Source organism: Sus scrofa, chromosome 2, assembly GCF_000003025.6.
Source record: "Sus scrofa isolate TJ Tabasco breed Duroc chromosome 2, Sscrofa11.1, whole genome shotgun sequence".
NCBI lineage: Eukaryota > Metazoa > Chordata > Mammalia > Artiodactyla > Suidae > Sus > Sus scrofa.
Window position 1 is genome coordinate 19,149,611 of NC_010444.4, and position 16,017 is coordinate 19,165,627.

At 41.5% G+C, this 16,017-nt stretch overlaps 1 long non-coding RNA gene across 1 annotated transcript in view; it reads right to left on the reverse strand.

The window, feature by feature from the left end:
* The window catches only part of LOC102159429, a 72,494-nt gene extending 67,405 nt beyond the window's left edge, over positions 1-5,089 (reverse strand). Inside the window, exon 1 of the long non-coding RNA XR_002341498.1 lies at positions 4,650-5,089. This is a non-coding gene — a long non-coding RNA (uncharacterized LOC102159429). The remainder of the gene's footprint in view (positions 1-4,649) is intronic.

Genomic DNA, 16,017 nt, shown 5'->3' on the forward strand with positions numbered 1-16,017 from the left:
ATTGAGAATTTCTGGTTGACTTAGGGCTTTGAATGGCCACTCTCTCCCTCTACCCACAGGGAGACCCTGTTCTGCCTAGGATATCTTAGGATATGTGCTTCATTTGGTTACGCTGCCTGCATTTCCTGAAACTCAATGGAAAGTACTCACTTTACACTTCTTGGAGAAGAAACATCTAGATGAATCTCCATTTAGGGAGGTTATTCTTTCCTTCTCCAGGTTTTGCACACAGCATGTTCTGAATTTTCTGATTCAACAAACTTTCTTATTCATCTACCTTTCTGATAGATCCCAATGGATGTGCTATTCTCTCCCTTCTGCCAGCTCCATCTCCAGTTAGTACTGTGGTCTGCTCTACTGGTTCCACTCCCCAGGCATACTGTGGTCTGCTCTACTGGTTCCACTCCCCAGGCATCCACAGGCCACAGAAGTGTCTCTAGCTGTTGCATTGCTTCCAGCTTGGGCAGGAGAGGGTGTCTTTATTTGAATGCAACTTAAAAGTTTTTGCAGAGAAGAAGGAAACATTCCTTTCCCTGGAGAATACCAATTTCCCACCCCTTCTCCTTCTGAATATCTTGAACTGGTTAAAATTTGGGGTCCTGAAATACACTACTTATTAGGAGTGTGAATTTGAGAAATGTATGTAAATCTCTTTAAGCTTAAGTTTCCTTCTCTTCAAAAGGAAGAAACAGTTTTTTCATGAATTAAGAGAGATGCTATGCCTAGAAAACTCTTAATATATTTAGCAAGTGACAGTGATGATGCTGATGATGCTAAAGAGGAGGAGGAGGTTATTTTTGGCTTCTTACTAAACATTCTGTTATTTATTTATTTATTTGTCTTTTTAGGGCTGCACCTGTGGCATATGGAAGGTTCCAGGCTAGGGGTCAAATGGGAGCTGCAGCTGCTGGCCAGTGCCTCAGCCATAGCAACACCAGATCAGAGCCACATCTGTGACTTACACCACAGCTCATGGCAACGCTGAATCCTTAACCCACTGAGTGAGGCCAGGGATAGAACCCGCATCCTCATGGATACTAGTTGGGTTCCTAACTTGCTGAGCCACAAGAGGGACTCCATTTTGTTACTGTGGAAAATTTCAAACATCTCTATAATATAGAGGGAATACAGTGAAACCCAATGTACCCATCCCTCTCATGGCTAGTCTACACATACCCTCAGATGATAATGTATTTGCTATAGACAGGGATTGTTTTCAGTCTCCTTTAGTAACAGCACTTTATCCTACAATTAATCAGAAAGAAACTTTTTTTTTTTTTTTTTTTTTGCTTTTTAGGGCTGCACCTGCAGCATACAGAGGTTTCCAGGCTAGGGATCTAATCAGAGCTTAGCTGCTGGACTATGCCACAGCCTCAGCAATGTGGGATCCGAGCTGTGTCTGCAACCTACACCATAGCTCACAGCAACACCAGATCCTTAACCCAATGAGTGAGGCCAGGGATCGAACCCAAAACCTCAAGGTTCTTAGTCAGATTCATTTCCTCTGCACCACAACAGGAATTCCAATCTGAAAGAAACTTTTGATATGATTCTCCAACAACATTTGAATTTGAGATTTCTTTGTCCTACTTACTTTACTCTTGAACTTGAAATATAAACACAATAAAATTTATTCATTGAGAGAAATTAGAGGAAGGAGGTTGGAATCAAATTTAGCAAGAACTTGCAAGCCTTTTAAAGAAAATTGTAGTTTTATTATTTTTAAAGTCTTCTACTAACTAAAATTAAGCTAACTGTTGAGAAGCCAAGGTCTTTTGGAATCTATTTTGATAATTAGTAGAGAGACAGTTAAAGGAATATCTTCACTGTTTGTAAATATGTGCTTATAAAAAGGCTTCTAATAAATGTTTTCAGATAAATGTTGCTATCTGAAATTTTCAGAATTTCAGAAATTTTCATTTAGAACCAATGGCAGGTCAAGATAAAATTGCTTTTCCTTCACCAAACAGTTTATACAGTTATAATAATTTCTGTCATCTATTGAGTATCTACCATGGGTCAGTGCTTAACATAATCTTATTTCATTTAAATTTTCACAGCAATTCCCTCATGGCATTATCCTGATTTTACAAATGAGGTAAGCCAAATCATAGAGATTAAAATATGCCCAAGTTCATAAGGCTAAAAAGAGGAAGAATTGGATTTTGAACCAGTTTTCACTAAATTTAAAGCCCATGTCTCTTCCACTATGCCTTGCTTCAGCCCAATGGCAGAGGGAAATTCAACAGGTGGCTGACTATCATCAAATGGGTGAAAGCTCTGGGAGAGGTAAGTATAAAGTATTCAGGGACCCTAGGGGAAGGCAGAGCAGGGTAGCCCTAACTGACTTCCAGAATGCTTGTTAAGGTTTCCCAGGGGGAAGGCTGATGGGCCTTGAAGGAAGATTAGAAAACACAACAAACAAACAAACAAACAACCTCTGTTCAGTAAAAAGTGAAGAGTCAAGCATTTTTGTGGGGCCAGAGGTGGTTTTAAAAAAAGTGAATAGAATAGGGTTGATAGGGAAGAAGCCTAGGCCCTGGGAGCTAACAATCCCAGCTCTGTCACACACACACACACACACACACACACACACACACACACACACACACATGCTTGCCAAGTGCTTTAACTGCTACAAACTTGTTTCCTTATATGTAAAATTAAAGTAACAATAGTCCATGCCTCATTGGTACTATAAGGAATAAGTTAAAGGAGATGACACATATAAAGCATTCAGCATACTGCCTGGCACAGTTTGGTTATTCTCATTATAGGAAAAAAAAATAATAACCTTAAACAACAACAACAACAATGGTTGGGCAAATGATTTCCTTAAGGATTGGTCACAATCTTAGAATGGAGCTTCTGTCTATTTTAACCTAGCTCTTTAAAAAATTCCTTGGTCTTTCTATACAGACCTTTGTCGGGAGCAGTGCAAATCCCAATGGGCATAATGGGCATGTTATCTCTTTTTGTTCTACAAAGCCTCCAGGCAACTGTCCCCTCCCCCACAACACCCTCCCCCCATCACCCCCCCCCATCCATGGCATATGGAAATTTTTGGACCAGGGATCAAGCCCACGCCACAGCAGCAACCTAAGCCACTGCAGTTCCAGCAACAGATCCTTAACCCACAAGAGAACTCTGATGCTTGTTATTTTGACTTCACTAGTTCCTTGACACTCCCTCCTCAAGCCATTGTTGGCACACTTCTGTGGTTCAACCTTGGTTTCGCTCAGATATGATGTCTGGTGTTCCTCCTCTGCGGCTGTGCAGCCCCACTTCTATCACAGCCTCCCTATCAAGAGTGGGGATCAGACAACTTCAAGGCAATGCTGGGAGGGAGTACTGGCCTCAGGTTTCCTCTGAGGATTTTCTCAATATATTATTCCCTTTCTTGTCTTTTTTTTTTTTTTTCCTCCAACCTCTCTATGTCATTTTCCATAGCCCATAATCAAGACCTGGTTAAGTTTTAAAAATTTGTCCCTTGACCCTGCAAGCACTTCTAGGTACCTCTAATAACTTTTTTCCTCCCTTTTCTGATACAAAATTCATTAGTCTATAATTGCTGGCTCCACTTACCATCCACTTCTTAATCCTCTTTCATCCCTTTCCACCTGCTGGAATATCCCATCACCACCTCCCTCTTTTCTCACCTAAATTCCTGAATATCTTATATTCATCTTTCATGATCCTGTCAAGCACCATCTCCTCCAGGAATTGTTTCCTAAACCTATTTTCTTAGTCTATTCAGGTTGTTCTAACAAAATATCATAAATGGCTTATAAAGGGCACACAATCCTTTCTCAGAGTTCTGGAGGCTGGGAATTCCAGGATCAATGCACTGGGAGAATCACTGTCTTGTAAGGACCAGTTTCCTCATTCCTTCTGTCTTCATAAAGCCAAAAGGGTAAGGAAGCACTCTGAGACCTCTTTTATAAGGGCACTAATCCTATTAATAAGGACTCCCTAAGACATCACCCAAATACCATCACACCAGTGATTAGGTTCTAACATATGAATTGGAGGGAGGCGCATACATTCAGTCTATGGAACCTATATAGATAAAATTATGAGAGTATTCCCACTAGAACCTGAATCAGTAATAGTCTGCTTATTTCCATTTGAGTGCTAACTTCAGCCAATTGCTTGTGGTTCAGTGTTAGAGTAATAGGTTGAGAGGGATTCTGAGGTCAAGTCTGAGATATGTTGGGAAGGATCAATTAGTAAAATCTTTTCTGGAATGGGAGGCGGGAAGATACTTCCTGAGCCACACATTAAAAGGGGCCTCTGTCCTAGAAACTATGTAACATTAGTTGACTTCATTTGTTTCACAAATTTATCTTGTTGCTCTGGATATGAGTCCTGCTGTATAGGGCTCTGGTTTGTCTTTTTGCCTCAGCAACAGGCACAACCTTTGAACATTTAGTAACTCTCAGATTTTGTTGAATAAATGAAAGGAAAACTTTTGCTTTCCTGCCTCTGATTTCTTGAAGTAAAGTAAGTTACTCTTTCCCTGCCTTTAGTTTGCACAATCCCATTGATTTCGTCTAGAGAAGTGGTTTTCCAACCATTTTAAGGAGAGAAACATTAACCCAAATGAAATCTCATCCTGAAGCCCGATATGTAAAACACATAGGTAATACCTTGTTTGATGTTAGGAGGCGAGAGATGGTCCCAAGTCTTGACATTTCCCCTTCCTCTGACCAGTTTCTTCCCGAACTGCCAGGAATCAGAGCAGAGGTTCCCAAACCGGCAACATCAGCAGAACGTGGGAACCTTTAAAAATGCAGTCTCCTCTCTACATCTGCTGTAACACAATTTCTGGAAACGAGGGCATAAGCGGCGGGTATTTTAATAAGCCCTCCGACAAGTCTCAGGCATGCACAAGTTTGAGAAGCATTGCTCAAGAGTTCGTTGGAGGCTTAGTTAAAACGTCTCTGTGCCGAGGTGGTTTACCGGTCCTATTTTTCATTAGCCCACTGAAAGAGATTCTCACAACAGAAAGTGTCGTCCAGCGCTATTAAACCACAAGGTTAGGTCTGCCCAATGCCTACAGCGTAAGGAACCAAACTTTCCCTCAGTTTAAAAATTGGCCAAACTGAGCCGCAGGCGCAGGCGCAGGCGCAGGCGCAGTGCTGGGGGCGGGGTTCTGGTGGGGGCGGGGTTCTGGTGGGGGCGGTGCTCCTCGAAGGAAACCGGAAGCTGAACGAAGCTAAAAGTCTTCTGATGTCTGTCTGCTCCGAGGCAGCACCACCGCCTTGGGGAGTGACCTTAGTGACTAGCATTCTTAGTGAGCCGCCGCTGGTGAGGGATGCTTTGTATGGGAAAAGGGACATTACCTTTACAGTTTCTCATTATTTTCCTCAGAGACTTTCTGACTGGGTGTGAACTTCTTTCCATAGATAGAAACATTGTCACTACTGAGGTCTTTTTAGATGTCACATAGTGTCAAAAATGACAAGCGTTCAGTTTTGAGTTCCTAGCTCTCTCTCGTCTCGCTGGAGAGAAGACATTTCAGGAGATTGTGATGAAAGTGACAAAGTGTATGCATTCTCTGCCGGGAAGAATAATGGGTTAGTGCCAAATTTCATTTATACCGACGGTGGCTTCTTCCTTTCAGTGGATCTTCACCAGAGGTCTGCTGAAGCAGTGGATCCAAGGAAGAAAGAAAGAAATTCGGTTGCTGCAAGACTATCTTGAAGCCACAGAAGGAGTAAAAAGTACTTGCTTCAGCAGTCTGAGCCCAGCAAGCTGAGTTTTGTGGGAGAAGCTGTGGATGGCAAATTCTAAGCCAAGATGGATCATTTAATGTGTTTTTTTAACTAGGGAACCCTGGCTTTGGGTTTACGTCATGCTCTGACTGCTGACCACATGGAGCTAGAGCTGAAGCTTTTATGGAAACCTATTACCAGATGTATCATCAGTTTAGGAGTGGACTGAGTCCAGAAATTTTGTACTTCAACATTAACCCCAAAGCTGGTCATAAGGATATGGGGATCTGGCCTGAAGACAATTTCAATCTGCTTTGACTTGAGACTGTGGAGAGTCTCTTCTGTCTGTACTGTTCAAGTGGGGACAAGGAATACCAGGACTGGGGATGGCAGATCTTGCAGTTTTTCAACAGGTGTACTAGTACCCATTCAGGTGACTATTCTTCAGTCGATAACGTTCAAACCCCAAGGACACGATGGGAAGTTTCTTTTTGGGAGAAACTCTAGGTACATATATCCTCTCTTTTCAATGACGTGGACTTCTTCAACCTTGACAGATATGTATTTAATATATAGGATCATCCCTTGCCCATCTGGGCCTTAATTTAAAAGGTTTGGCACAACTCCCAATCATGATACTTTTCTGTTTTGAACATTGTGCATAGTAGAATTTTTTTTTTAAGTTCATTGATTGGCGAGCCAATTGCTTATCCATAAAATCAGTCATCCCTTGACCTTTAGCCATGAGGATGTTCAGCTCAGCTGGCTACTTGTGAGCTAGACATGCTCCAACTCTGGACTGAAGATGTCAAGTCCAATGGGACAACTGGGATCCAGGACCTTTGGAAGGCAAGGTACTTATGGGTTTTTCAAGGCAGGAGCTGGTGGTTTTGAATCCATTCTCATGCATTTCTTTCAGTGGTTATTCAGGTTGACTTCAAGGTTTCTTTCTGCCTGTAAGGACAAGTGTAAGAAGGGGGAATAAAATCAGCAAATTTTTGATTTATAGGAAACAAAACAAAAATCTACCAATGACACAAAATCCTGCCAAACAGTCTGATTTGTGTTTTCAATTAGCTCCTTTGGGGGGAAGCTGCACTGCTGCTGTTGGGAGAAGAGAGAGGCTTATAGCTGGTGACATAGTTGATGGACCCTGGCGATGGAGGCTAATGGGGAAGGCAGAGACAGACTAAATGTGCCCTGTGGAAGGACATGGCTCCTGTTGAGCTTGGTCAGCTTGTGATTTAAAAAGATATTAAGGAAAAAATAATTGGTTGCAATTCCAGTGACACTTGCCAGTGTCATTCTCACTATTAATTGAGTTACCATACTGTGCCCAATAAAGTTTTACAGAGCGAAGCATGGCAAATTTGTAGACCCAGCAGGTTGCTTATTGGGGCTGCACAGTCTGGCTTCTGCTATGAGCATGGAATGATGGGCTATCCACTTTACATTTACCCTCCAGCTGGGCCCTCTGAGCTGTTGGGAAGAGCCCAGCCAGGTGACTGTAGGCAATAAGTAAAAGCAACAACCCAGGATCCCATGCAGATTAACAGTGAGAAAGAGGTTTAGTAATGACTTTTTGGTTAGAGAGGTACTGTCTTAGAACAGTGGAGAATTGTAGGACAATGAATAAGAACTTAGATTCTGGAGTCGGTGAGACCTGATGTGATAGTTTGAGTTATTGTTCTGAAAATCTTTGGCCCCTGTTGTACAGCACTGTGGAGTATTCTTCCCTTCTATGCTGGTGTTTGGCTGAGCCATGTGACCTGCTTTGGGATGTTAGCAGAGGTGATGGGAGCAGAGACTTGAACTGTGTTTGTGTGGTTGGCTGCCCCCTTGTGCTTTGGTTATCCATCACAGAAAGGACGCAGTTCTGACAGCCACTACCCTTTCAGCCTGGGATTCAAGAGTTAGGTAATGAATGGAGCTGACCTACCATCTGCCACTGAGAGTAGCTTATCAGCTGCATCATCGTTGACGTGCACATTCCCGAGCCTGAAAAGAAATGTTGTTGTAAGTCATTGAGCATGTGCATGTGGTTTGTTCTGCAGCTGGTAGAGACACTTGGATACAAATACTCTCTCTGCTTCCTTCTAGTAGTATAATTCTGACGGCACACCACTCTCTTTAAGTCTCATTTGTGTTGTCTGCAATATGGGCAGTGTTATAGCTACCATATAGGCAGTATTAAATGAATTAATACATATAAGTGTCTTTGTATCTTGTAGTTAATAAACATTAGTTATAGTTTAGGGCTGTAAGTATAATAATCATGGCTGCAATTTGTTGAGCACTAACTACTCTGTGGCTGGATCAAATGCAGATATTTTTCCTGTTTGATACCTTGATTGATATTCTTTTATATCTCCAAGATATAATTCTTAATATTATATTATTGGTATAATATATTAATATTATAATATTAATACAATATTCCCATTTTATAAACAAATGCTCAGAGAGCTTAAGTTAACTTGCACAAAGTTGCATACATAGTAAATGGCAGAGTTGGGTTCTTTTCCTAGTCTGCTTTACCCTGTGGCTTATGTTCTTTGCACTATGCTAGACTTTTTCATCCAAGTTTATGGTTACAATTAATGTTTGCATATTGCACCATGGTTTATGAGGCATCTTGACATTATTACATGCAATCCTTCCAATATGTATATATAGCATTGTGGCCCCAAAGAGATTGTTTTTTTCTTTTATCTGGCTGCCAGGAAATCATCTTGGAATCAACATATAGGTGTGGTGACTTTAGTATCACATAGGGGCCATCCTTTAAAAAGGGTAAATGTGTTTAAAGCCACAGCAGCTAGTTATACTTAAAATGGTGGGCTCTGTGTTTCTCAAGACCCTGGACAGCCACTTTTTCTTTTTCTTTTTCTTTCTTTTCTCTCTCTCTCTCTCTCTCTTTTTTTTTTTTTTTTTTTTCTGGCTGCACTCTTGGCATATGGAAGTTCCCCGGCCAAGGAATGAATCCAAGCCTTGGCTTTGACCTATACCAGAGCTGCAGCAATGCCAGATGCTTAACCCACTGTGCTGGCTGGGGATGGAACCAACGCCTTTCTGAAGTCAAAGGCTATAATCAGACCTTTTTAGTTTTGAGGGAATCTCTGGTTGAGAAAGAAGGCGGATAGGTGGTTCTGGATCTGAAAAGCAGAGGATAAAGACACAAGAGTTATCCCATACTCCTGGGGCTGGATGGTTTCCTGGAAAGTGGCTTTATATGGGACTACAAGTATTGGCCATTAGATCTATAACTGGCAGAAGTCCAACTTTGGGGCTTTGTAGGTTGACCCTAACTGTAAAGGGGTTAAGACTTACTTTTTTTGAAGAATGACTTGCTGGCTGTGCTGGAATCTGGAGCAGTGAAATATCACAGTGGTGGACCTGCAGCAACTTTGTAAAAAAAACAAGCTCCATCAAAGAAACTAGAGCAGGTATGTTGACTGATCTGATCAGACTCTAGTTTCCATTCTCATGCATAAGAGAAAACATTTTTTTTTTTTTGGTCGTCTTTCTAGGGCCGCACCCGCGGCATATGGAGGTTCCCAGGCTAGGGGTCGAATTGGAGCTGTAGCCACCAGTCTTCACCACAGCCACAGCCACGCCAGATCCAAGCCACGTCTGCAACCTACACCACTGCTCATGGCAAGGCCACATCCTTCACCCACTGAGCGAGGCCAGGGATCAAACCCGCAACCTCATCGTTCCTAGTCGGATGCGTTTCCACTGTGCTATGGCAGGAACTCCAGAAAACATTTTTAATGGGTCTCTAAATCCCTTGAGTTTCTTGGATAATTCATGGGAATGAGGAGCTTCAAGAGGGGGGATATTGGCTTTATTACCAATAAAGCTAAGAGTAATGATGTGACTGTATTTGTTTGTTGGTTTGCTTTTTTTTAAAGGCCACACCTGCAACATATGGAAGTTCCCAGGCTAGTGGTTGAATACACCACAGCCACAGCAATATGGGATCCAAGCTGGGTCTGCAACCTACAGCACAGCTCATGGCAATGCTGGATCCTTAACCCACTGAACAATGCCAGGGATCAAACCTGTATCTCATGGATATTAGTTGGGTTTGTTACCTCTGAGCCATGACAGGAACTCCCTGTATTTGTATCTCGAATGCATGTAGCTCTTTGTATCTGTTATACACAGTTAGGAAAACCAAAGCCTGGAGACATGCCCAGAGATTTATGGTTAAGAAGTGACGGCACAGGAACTCAGATTCTGGTCTTTTGATTGTATTTCCTGCACCTCCTGCCTGGTGCTCTCCATCTGCCCAGATGGAAGGGCTGGGTACTTTGTGCTGGTGCCTTACCTTCAACTGCGCATAAGGCAGAGTGTAAGTTTAATCAAGATTTATGCGTTGAGGAAACAGGAGAAGCTTATCAAAGCAACTTCAAACTGAATATTGGATATCTCTGTTTATAACAGGTTTTGATTTTTACGCTGTAGGGTTTTCTCCACTGGCTCCTTTACCTTACTTGGTCCTCATATTCACACCATTTCTATAGCCCCCCCCCCACCTTATCTGTCCCTTCTTTTACCTTGCCATTTCTCTCAAGAAGAAAAAACCAAATTACTCCTATTATCTCATGGTTTTCTTTTCTGTTCCCTTGGCTCTTGCTTACACCCAGTGTGTGCAGCTATTTGTACTATTATATGCACTTGGGGAAACCAAAGTTCTCAGTGGCATAGGAAGCCATTGCAAGGTTTGGAACAAGGGAATGGCTGATCTGATTTATGTTTCTTAAGGATTTCCCTGGTTGCTGTCTTGAGGGCTTTACCCCTTAGCTACAGTCAATACAACTAGGAGTGAGAAAATCTACAGTATAGCTAATGATTCATGATATTTGTGGAATGGCTTTAAAAAAACTGAAGATTTCCCATCTGGAAATTTGAAAGAGGACCAGGGAGACTTACAAGTAGTATTTGTACTTAAAGGGTCACATAATATTTGAGTTGGGGTAGTCACCATGGGGACACATACATAACCACATATTGAGAGAACGGTACTCAGAGAAATGTGATTGGGAAAGAAATGAAAATCGAGAGGACCTCAGGAGAGAAAGAGGGAAGCAGGCAGCTGAGGGAACGATGGAGATGGGGAGTGGCTGTCCTGTGGAACTGCTTCAGTTTCTGCTGTTGCTGAGGTATGTTTGCTCAGCTTTTCCTGGATTTCCATGAGATAGCACAGAACACTTACCTCAAGCTAACCTTTTACTTGATAATAGCCAAGAGGATGTTTTTTCTTTGTAACTTGAAGGTTTTTCTGAAGACCCCTTATAAGTAAAATGTATTTGACTATAGCATAAGTAAGAGAGTTGGATTCACCCCCAAGGAGATATCAGGAAAGAGTCGCCTAAGCTTTGTGAAATATGAAGTAAACAGCTCTCTAGTATCTTCAGAGGGGCTCATAGTTGCATCCAAAAGTAGACAAAGTGTCGTCCAGGCTCTGACTCTTGAATAAACAGCATTTCCATTCACTGCCTTCTTCGTGCAGGTAAGAGCTCTAGGAGTATTTCACCCCATTGTGAGCTAAATTCTGACTATTCATTTTATCCTCTAGATTTCCAGGATATTATTTCTTGGAAGAACCCACTTTGGCCTCTTGATCTCTTGAGGAATCTTGTATCAGGTCTCTTGAGGAATCTTTGCACCACTTTATTTATTTTTTTGTTTTTTGCTTTTTAGGGCCACCCCATGGCATTTGGAGGTTCCCAGGCTGGGAGCTGAATCAGAGCTGGAGCTGAAGCTGCTGGCCTATACCACAGTCATAGTAATGTAGGATCTGAGCCACATCTGCAACCTACACCACAGTTCATAGCAACGCCAGATCCTCAACCCACTGGGTGAGGCCAAGGATCGAATCACAACCTCATGGTTCCTGGTCAGATTCGTTTCCACCGTGCCATGACAGGAACTCCTCTTTGCAACACTTTAGATCCTCCTGGCCTCAGTTGCTGCAGCAGTTAGCTGTTTGGCCTCTGCCTGACTATACATAGGCACAAGTGACAGTACCTCTCTTCATGCCCACCTCACATACTTCTTACTTCCTGCCTCATGATTTCTCTGTTGATATTGACCTGTAATGTGATGTATAATGCCACATGACTTTAAGCAGATCACATGTCCATGTAACCAGAAAGTGTGCCAAAAGCTGTTAATATCTAATAAGGCAAATCTTTTCCAGTGGGAGAAGGAAGCCAGGGGATAAACTCTGCCACTTTTCTCCCCATGGACAGGGAGGGAGTCTTAAGATGGAATTTATACAGCTTTTTGGTTGATGATCTTATAAGACTATAGCCAGCATCAAGATTATTATTGACAAGAAAGGATATGACAGGATTCGTGCGAGAATTCCAGGCAATTTTCTGCATAGCTAGGTTTTCTTTCTCAGCCATAGAGCTGAGGCTACTCACATTTCTGGAGCACCTGCTTAGACTGTGACTGGAGAGAGGATCAGAGACCAGAATCTACTTGTTGGTTAACATGGGATGCTCACCTTGGCAACCTCAATGTTTTCTTTTCTTTACTGCTTTTCTTAAAGTTCTATTGAATTATGAGAGATAGATGGTAGAAGTGTTGTCTTAGCCTCTTTATTTCCAGTTAGTCAAATCCTCCCTGGATGACTATAGCCAGCATCAAGATTATTAAAAAAAAAAAAAAGTTGTTTGCATTGGAAATCACAGAAATGTAGCACGATTCTGGAATTAGTGGTGGAATCATGTGTAATATGTGTCAGAGACCAGCTAGTTTTTCATGAAACCATTTTCCTTTTCCCCCAGAGCATAGCTAGATTACATCCCCAGCCTCCCCTGCAGTTAGGTGGGGCCGTATGACTGAGTGCTGGCCAACAGACGTGGGTGGATTCTAGGCAGTTGTAGGCTTGGTGCACCTCCTGCGATTCTCCATTCTTTGTCACCAGCTGATAGCTGAGAATTTCAAAGACTTAGAGGACTGTGGAGCCCCCAGATAGAAGGAGCTCAAGTCACGGAATGACCCATTTCCACATGGCTAACCCATACTACACTGTGATAGGAGAACTTGCCTGTCTCTATTTTAAGTTAATCACACTTTGGAGTTATTATAGCATTTGACTTCCTCTGTTGGTATTTACTTGTTACAAGGGTGGTTATCAAAAACAAAATATTTCCCTCCTGACTGGTCTCCATAACAGACACACATGGGAATGTCATCTGCACAAAATAGGCGCAGGCAGACAACATGATATTTAATGAGCCTTCTTTTTTCCTACAACAGTCCCCTTTCATCCCTGTTAGGGAAGGTTTCTGAGAGCAGCTGATGGGGAAATTTGCTAAAAGCAGTTTCCTTGGGCACAAGGGAATGTTTTAAGATTATAGTAGAGGGCAAGTGTGTGTGTGTGTGTGTGTGTGTGTGTGTGTGTGTGTGTGTGGCGTGAGATAAGCCTCTCCAACCATTATAAAACCTTCAATTTACCAATCTTTTCTTCCCTTTCCCTTCTCTCTTCCTCTCTTGCTTCCGTTTTACTCCTTCTCTCCTTTCCACTCTGTCTCCTTCCCTCCCTCCCTCCTTCCTTCCTCAAACATTATTGATGCTTAATCTATGCTAGGCAATCAAATCTATGGTCTTAGAATCTAGACATTTCAAGCACCAGCCACCCTTCCTGTTGTTATTAGTAAATTATACTCCATTGAAGTCAGGAGATAAATAAGAGACTTTTTTTTGGCAGATAGAATTTTAGGAGATCTTATTGGTACAATTTCCTAATCCAAGCTTGATTTGGAGAATAAGGCTTTCATAAAATTATATAAGCTTTAAAATTACAATAGCTCCTCACACTGTCAACACAACGCCATACGCATCCACATCCATGTGTCAATAGGTGGGTGTAGGGAGCATTATTTCTATCTTTTGAGAACAGCATCACCTCTGTTTTTGATATCCAGATAGGCTAGGGTCAAACTCCCACAGCATTTTCACTCATTCTATCCTTCTCATTCTATCATAGTGAGTCTCAGTTATCTATATTTTGCAGAGATAAATTAATTTTTATGAGGAATATTGAGTACTGTATCTGTATACACTGTGTAGATATTTAAAAAGTAAAGGTTTGGAGCAGAGGAGTGACATGGCCTGGTGCCTTCATTTTACAAACGAGGGAGGGGATTGTCAGATAAGACAAAGAGAGGTATTCCAGGTCACATGGTGAACAAGTCACTGTTTGGGGTCTAGAACTGATATTTTGGACAGAATAGTAATGGACATACATTGTCTCTTTATATCCCTTTCTCTGTTTTGTAAAACAGAGACATCAGAACATGTCATTTCATTTCCCTGCTCAAAAATCTTTTGCTATTCTAATATATGTAGAGTATATACATAGACCCTGGCTGACTGCACGGAGCATGGATCCCCTCTGCCAATTAGGAACATCCATTCTGAACTCATGAGTGATCAAGAAATAAACTTGTCTTATGTTTATGAGATTTCAGGATTGTTATGATACCCTGTTTTAAGGGTGTTACCTTTAATGATAAAGGTGAACAGGCTGGAATTTTTCTGATTATAGTGATTGACTCAAGGAGTGGTCCCATGTTTTAAGCATGGCCAATCAGAGCATTCTGGAAAACCTGATATGTGACACAAACAGAGAGATGGTATTTTAATTTGGAGGGGGAATAATAATAAGCTGGCATTACCGTGGCTATTCCTTTTTCCTTAAGAAAGGAATGATGCTAACCCCGAGAAAAGCAGAGTTGAGAGATGGTAAAAAAGAGGGCTGTGACACCATTTGAACACCTGGAAGTGTACATGTCTAAATTCCTAGGCTTTACAGTTATGTGAGCTAATTATTTTCTTTCTTTTTAAGCTAGTTCGAGTTGAGTGTCTGTCACTTACAGCTTAAAGAGCCCTGGCTAATATAACCAGAAGCTAAAGTGAGAGCCATATGTAATTGCAGTGCTTTATGAAGTCTTAGAGTGCTTTGATTTTTTACCCTCAAAGAATTTTTATTTAATTAGCTGCAATGTGAAAAAGTGAGTAACTACTCATGGGGGAACCTGAGTTGGTAACCTCTGGGTTGATTTCATGAATCTCTTTCAATTTCTAAATCCTTGAAGAGCCTCCTTCAATAGTAACTCAATTTTGTGTCTTGGTAGTTTGAGAGAACAAAACTTTTCTGTATTTCCTTAAAATGATCTGAGCCATGTTACCACCCTTGAAGTTTTCCTCCAAGTTTGCCTTTTCTTTTTCTCAAGCCCTTGAAGCAGCAATAAATTAAACTAAGCATCAATAAACACATTTCCCTTCAACTTACATTTTTAGTTGCCAGAAGTCATTTCTCACTGGTCTGTTGACAGGTAGCAGGCATGATTCCAGCATGGAATACACTGTAGAGTTATTGATTTTTCTGTGATAATAGTCATAGAAATTTATTAAACTATCACCTTCTATTGGGACCTATGCTTTACTCACAAAGATTACTTTCCCTTAAGAAGCACTCCTACGCTTCTTGTGAATGTTCATGCTAATTAAATTCTAAATCCCTTAGCTTATGTGAAGTTTAAAATTCTCTACAGTCTGACCTGCACCTTACCTTCCAACTTTATTTCTGTCTCTGTCCTTTAGTTAAATTGCATTACCTGTGTTTCCAAAGCATACCTCTTACATCTCCATTACTTTAATTCATGTTTTTCTTTTGCCTGTAATGCCCTTTTTCTGGTCTTCCTCCATATGTCCGTAATTACTCATCCTTCCACGCCAAGCTGGAATGCCACATTCTCCACGAGGCCTTTCTTGATAACCTCAATTCGGATGCATCCCTCCCTGCTTGGAACTTGGCAGCACTGCGTGTGTACTCCTTTTTTATCAGCCCCCACATTCACCACAACAACCCTAATCTGCAACCCCCACAATCGACCTTACCAGTGTAATACTCCCCAGTAAGACAGCTGTCACCACTGTCCCTCCCAGGAACAGAGTTGTGCAGTGGCAGAGCCAGAATTCAGCTCTAAGCTCCCTGAATACAAAGGTGGAAGTTTTAACTATTGTGCTTTACTATTTTTTCTGTAGTGAATAAATTGGTATTGATGGATATATCTTATTTTCAAGACAGCGTTATAAACTCCCCCAAAGCAGGGTCTTCATTTAACCTTGTGAATGCTTGATGGAGGGCCAGGCAGTTGGTAGATGCTTAATAAATATTTGCTTAATAGTCACCATTAATGGTGAAATGGAGATGTGCATTTCAACAGTGGTATTTTTTGCAGGAACTGAAGATCATTTTTTATTGGTTGTAGAA